Here is a 6,273-nt window from a genome sequence, read left to right as displayed (position 1 = left end):
ACGGGTCACTTCATTCGACTTTTTTGTCTTCTTCCGCGTTGTTTTTGTCTTTACTTTAACTTCAGCTCTTGTCTGTTAGGCGTATTATCTTCATTTTCCACCATTCTTCTCTCTAGGGACATCTTCAGCTATTTATTTCACGCTATCATTACAAATCTCTGCTCTTATAGAATGCGCGCGACCAGCTCACGGGATGCTAGTAATCCCGAAAACTCCCGCACCGCTTGACAGAAACAGTGAAACTTCTTAGACTAGCTTTTCACTACCTTTTAAGTTAGTTTTATTGTCATTTCTATTTTACATTAAGAACACAACGCACGCGACCAGCCCATCTGAAAAACATCAATTGAGCTCCCGCGTCGCGCCAGAACTACAATTTAAATTTTATAGTTTACCCACCCCTTCCACCAATACAGCCCCACCAAAACACCCATCCCGTGGGAAAGAAAATGGCTTGGGTAAATTAACATATTAAGCTACTTCTATCATAAAAGCGGAAAAAATGTTAAGAAAGACAGTCACAAACTTAAAAACCATCAGCCTAACATAAAAAATGAAAAGAAGCTATGAGCCTACAACACCGGACAGAACTAAAATATCGGTAGTCATTACACAAAGATGAGAAAAGCGTATGAAACTGTCGGGTATCGAAAAAAAGGCATCGAAGAAAGCTATCAGCCTACAACACCAGATGAAATAAGTCGGTCAATACATGAAGAAAAAGACGTGAATCGCATGAAAAACGTCCGTTGCCCATCCGTGAAAAAAGTCGAATCGTTATGCACCGCGCAAAAAGCTCGCAAAAAGCCCGTCGATCCATGAAGAAAAAGATGACTTGGTAAGCACTTCGCACAAAAAAAAGTCTGTCGATCCGTGAAGAATAAGATGACCAGATATCTGCAACTGACGGAAAAAATCTCGACGGTCCACGAAAAAAGATGGATCTGTGATTTGTTCAGCTTGAACTTGCGGAAAAAAATTAAGTTGATCGGTGAAAAAACTTCACAGTAATACGACATAGTGCGTGAATTCAGCATCTTAATGAGTAAGTAAGTAAACTTGTCTCAGAGATGGCTGAATTTACACCAAGATTTTTAAGCTCATTCCAAGGGTCTCTACTTTTACCGATAGAGAGCCTGGGTTTGAGTTCTCTCATTTACTCATAATAGCAAGAAAAATAGTTCTGGCTATTAAGGGTAATTCTGCTTAAACGCTGAAAAAAATTAAGAGAATTAAGCACTCACCTTGGACTTCAAATGCAGATGTTGAGTACTGAACTATCAGTAAATAATCAGTAATATTATACCCATTTACCTTCCAACACTTAGTTTTCAAGCCAATTGGAAAACTGCTGAGTTGCACCAAATGGCTTGCAGAACCAGTGTACAGCGTTTAAGCATGCAGTATATCTGACTGGACCTAGGCTAGCTCGCCCCAGTGGCAGATAAAGTTCTGCCACTAGGCTGAGCCATCAGCGGACGACATTGTACGACGTTGTAGCAAAGTAATGTTGAAGCAAAAGATACAAACAAAATATCAACGGATACCTAAATAAATAGAAAGGGTCAAAGTCCGTCGACTAACCGATGTAAATAACCTGTGACGACGAAACCTGACAAAACTATGAGCCGAAAAAATACGAGAAACAAGCCTCAGGTCCATTCAGTGTTCAGTTAATTACCCCCCTTAACTATCCCATCCCCAATCAATAAACAAAGGAAAAATGGGTACGATACCAAGACCATACAGGTCTTCGTCGGGAGGTGGCTCTTGGAATTTGCCGTCATAGTTCATCGAAGCTTGGAGAGATGATGCACCAGGTCATACAAGTCACAGATATGTGCACAAGGAAGTCACCGAAATGGTTCTATTTTCCTGCGGCAGAAAGAAAAGTTTAGTAGACACATGGGAGAATTTAGAATCTTGTCCTTTAAGTAAAAAAGAAAGGGAAATTCAAGACCGCAAGGGAAGAACCAATTTAAATGCCTTTTTATCACTCATTTTTAAACTGTTTACAGTTTTATTTTTTGAGTGACAAGAAAACCTAATAAATTCTGTTAAAGAGGAATGGCGCAATAAAATCCCGTTTCAGAATTTTTTGCGCGGAATAAATAAAAGCCAAGAATAGAGAGATTGAAAGTAGCAGTAAAAGACTCGTGAGAATTTGAATTTTAACAATTACGTCCCCGGAGCCTGCTTTTCTCTTGGTCAGCACCAAGAACATGGACTCTGGCCACTTCCAACTTAAGTCGTGGTAAAGGTCCATTTTTTAACCGTTGACAAGAGAAAATGAGGGGACAGAGAGGGAGTCTCAGAGCGTTGGCCGAGATATGTCATGTCCACGAAAGTTATTTTTAGACGAGCGGAAGTCAGGTTCTTAGTGAGAAGAGAAAATGGCGGCGCACGTGGAAGGCTGATGAATAAATATTCATGATGTCTTTTCAAAATGCATGCGGACGTCTCGGAAGACAGGCTTCCGCTAGAACAAAGACTTCCGCTCGTCTAAAAATAACTTTCGTGGACATGACATATCCCAAGGGCTGGACCGGGAGCCTCCCTCTCTGTCCCCTCATTTTCTCTTGCCGTTGACAATTACTGTTGTTTCAAATTTCTGAGCGTGCGTAGACGAGCCGGAAGTCCGTGATTTGCGGACTTCCTGCCTTGGAAGTGGCCAGAGTCCGTGTTCTTGGTGCTGACCAAAAGAAAAGAGGACGAGGCTTTCGGGTCAAACAAAAATTTCTTAGTGAAGAAATGTGCGATTTCTTGATTCTCGACTGTCTCCTTCGCTTTTTTTCGAGTAATTTGAAATTTGTCTGGCCTCATTTTATCGAGGAAAGTATAGCAAGGCACTGTATAGCATATGGATGTATTAACCGAAGTAACAACCCCAAATGTGCGAAACTATCGAGGGAAGCTTCCATTCAACAACTGTAGTTTCTCTTCTTCTGAGAAAAATGTAAATTCTGGATAGGAACTCACTATTTTTGTCCTATTTCGCACGCTAAATCTATTACTCTTTCGAGATCTAAAGGCCTGGCCAAACGCTCGCAACATTTCAACGCAACATCTTGCAACATTGTTGGGTACAACATGTTGCGTACGTTTGGCCACCCTGTTGGGATATGTTGCGTGCGTTTGGCCAGTCCATTCAACACATGTCGCAACATCATGCGACAATGTTGCGTTGAAATGTTGCGAGCGTTTAGCCAGGCCTTAAAGTTGGCCCGAAAGCCTCGCTTCCGCGTGCTCTAAAAAGAACACCGCTAAAGTGTAGGCTCAATTGTAATAACAGCTATTGTTATACACCAGGAGCCCATCTGGAGCGTGCAACTTCCATACAGCGTCTGTGAAACGGCGTTTTCACAAGTAGGTTTATTTTTAGACTAGCCCTTCCCGCGAATTAGGTCAAAAAACAAAGGCAGTTCCGGTTCGGTGACCCTATGACGTCAGCTTAATTTCTTTTAATTGGTCATCGGGCTCCTGTGGGAGTCTCATTCGCGGGAAATTCAATCTAAAAATAAATCGGTCTGAGTAAACGCCGTTACACGAACACAGTAGAGTTGTAGGTTCCGGGTCATGGGTTCCTGTATACACCGAGACTTTCACTCAACAAAATGAGTACTTTGATTGGTTGATTCTTGGTCATGTGCCCCAGATCAAATTCAAATGTATCCTGACCGGGGTACAATTCCGCAGTTGTCGCCCGCTCCGGATGTTTTGCTGCGATTGTTGAAGGAAAAGTCTAAATGTATGACAGAGCACTTAGGCTGGGTTCGATTAATCGTATTCCGGAATAGGAATACATGGAATAGAAGTTAGGTCTGGTTCAAAAGTCGAACTTTTCATGTGCCAAATCTAATGCAAATGAACGAAAACAATAGATTTTTCTCATTTTCATTAGATTCAGCACACGAAAAGTTCGACATTTGAACCGGGCCTTAGAAATCCTTTGTTTTTATGTAGATTCACATTAAAATTGTCAAACACCTGCTAAAATGCTATTTTAAACCTGATGTTTGCCGAGACGACGTCGAGGACTCTATTTCCCTCGGGACCATACATTTTTCCCCTGGGACCATACATTCAGTGTTTGACACTGCTTTTACACTAGATCAAATTAGGAAATAAGCAATCAATAAATAAATCTGTCGAAATGCCAATGTATTCTCAATCTTTTAGTAAAATAGGCGATTGTTCTCCTTATTTAACGCTGTCGTAGACTGAATGTTCAAATACCTAAGTCGATTGAAAACGTAGTGAAAACAAAAGAAACGAGCTGAAGTTTTACTCGCCCGGCCTGACGTGATTTAAATTATGTCGGTTATTTAGCTCTTGACTAATTAGTTAATTAAGGATACTTGATCAAGGAAAATCATGTTCCTCCACCTGCAAATAAATACGCGACAAACTCCAACTTCCAGCTTTAAGACAAGTGAAGGCAAAAACCCACGAGTAATCTTGTACCAGAATTCAAAAATGTAAAAAGAATCTGAAATTATGTCATACTAAGCAAAGTTGGAGTTAAATACATTTTCCTTCGAGTACTTGATAGTGCAAAAAGCGGGAAAACTTTGACAAACGAGTTGCTCAAAGCGAATGAAATTTTTCAACAGAGTTATTTCTCGAAAGACAAATAAACGCTCAGAAAATTCTTTTAAAACTACTTGAAAGTTAACATAAAACTTATTTGAAGCTGTAGTATTTTTTCTCTTTTAAATACAACAACAAATTGAAGAAATGTTCAAGGATCACTGACTTAGAAACAGAGCAAGAACATTTGCTAACGGTCGGGTTTAGAATATTACCCAAGCGTAAAATATACTCATACTCAATTAAATTAAATTGAAACCAAATTTACCTTAGCTCCATAGCGGTAAAACATTTAGAAAACTCTCAGTTTGCCATCTAACAAAGCGACTGTCCACGCGAAGAGTTGCTGTTGCTTTTCTTCTTGCCACAAAAGTTGGCCTTGTTTTTGTAACTTTAAACGCCTTATTGCACCATGGGTTTTTGTCCTTGGTGAGAAGGCTTCCTCCTGGTTTAAAAAAGCAACAAAAAGTATGATGAGACTTTTTTGACTCATGTTGCATAAATGGTCATAAATCAAAAGTTACAGCAGCAACGCACTCTGCGAGCGCTCACTCGAGCAAACATTTTGTCGAGAATTTCTCACCATGAAGCAACGTTATGGTTTTCAACGGAAACTCTTCGTCTTGAATTATTTGCAGCTTCTTTTTTAGTCCTACGTTGAATTGTTTTCTGGCCAAAAAGCACTTTTCTCAAATTTGGAGACGAAAAAACATGACTCGCCAGTCTGCTTATTATTCAAAAGTGAGAATTTTGTAAACTTGCACAAGGTGAAAAAGGCGCGAATTTTGCACCCGCTGCCAAATTCTCTCATTTCATTGGTTTAAAAAGAGAATAAGAGTCCCATGGGTTGAACGAATGACACCTGTCATCCATCAAACCAATTAGGTTGAAGTAGTCAATTAGTGAGCACATATTCAAGTTAGTTTGTTTTAAACAAAAAACCGCTTCTTAATTAAAGCACGCATCGAGCGTGGCTGGAATTATTTTGTTGTCCTTTTTTATTTATAAAGCTTCTTCTACCTCGTATTTTTTTAGCCAGTTTCAGCTGAAAAGCAAGCCTGGTATTCTTGTAGACATCAGCGTGAGATTAACCGTACCTCACGAGTTCGGTGCAGTAAATTGAGTTCAGTTCAGTTCATTTTTGCCGCAAATCTCAATACTATCAATAACAATAATATACATACTTTTTAAGGACATTTAGTGGCGAGGAAGCTCACAAAGAAACCAGAAGACATTTGATATGAGCTTCTCAAAAATGAGATTTAGCACTACACTGAATTAGAAACAAACTGCAATTGATCGTATGACGATTTACGATGATCTTCAAAATTTTTGTATGGGGATCCGATTCTCTTCAAGGACGGTGCCTACTAATTCAAAGGTATTTTTGCGCGGTTTACTGGATATGCGGGAAAAGCAGATCTCAACAAGTGTTATTGAAATCCAAAAAGAAAATTGGGGGTAACCACGTATTTTTCAAAGATAATTAATCAACAATACTGTAAAAAGCTGTGAAATACAAAAAAAAAAAAATGAAAAATGCGTGGTTACCCCCAATTTTCTTTTTGGATTTCAATAACACTTGTTGAGATCTGCTTTTCCCGCATATCCAGTAAACCGCGCAAAAATACCTAACTCACTTAGAACCGCTCCTACGACCAATGCATTTAAACTAGCTGTAAA

General features: G+C 39.5%; 1 long non-coding RNA gene across 1 annotated transcript in view; it reads right to left on the bottom strand.

Annotated features, from left to right (window-relative positions):
- Positions 1-1,616: 1,616 nt before the first annotated feature.
- Positions 1,617-6,273, bottom strand: part of LOC137982891 (uncharacterized) — a 10,912-nt gene continuing 6,255 nt past the window's right edge. Inside the window, exons 2-3 of the long non-coding RNA XR_011118849.1 lie at positions 4,859-5,035; positions 1,617-1,875 (exon numbers count right to left, since the gene is read on the bottom strand). This is a non-coding gene — a long non-coding RNA (uncharacterized lncRNA). The remainder of the gene's footprint in view (positions 1,876-4,858; positions 5,036-6,273) is intronic.

This window comes from Montipora foliosa, chromosome 13 (assembly GCF_036669935.1).
Source record: "Montipora foliosa isolate CH-2021 chromosome 13, ASM3666993v2, whole genome shotgun sequence".
Classification (NCBI taxonomy): Eukaryota; Metazoa; Cnidaria; class Anthozoa; order Scleractinia; family Acroporidae; genus Montipora; species Montipora foliosa.
This window is presented reverse-complemented; position numbering and strand designations above follow the sequence as displayed.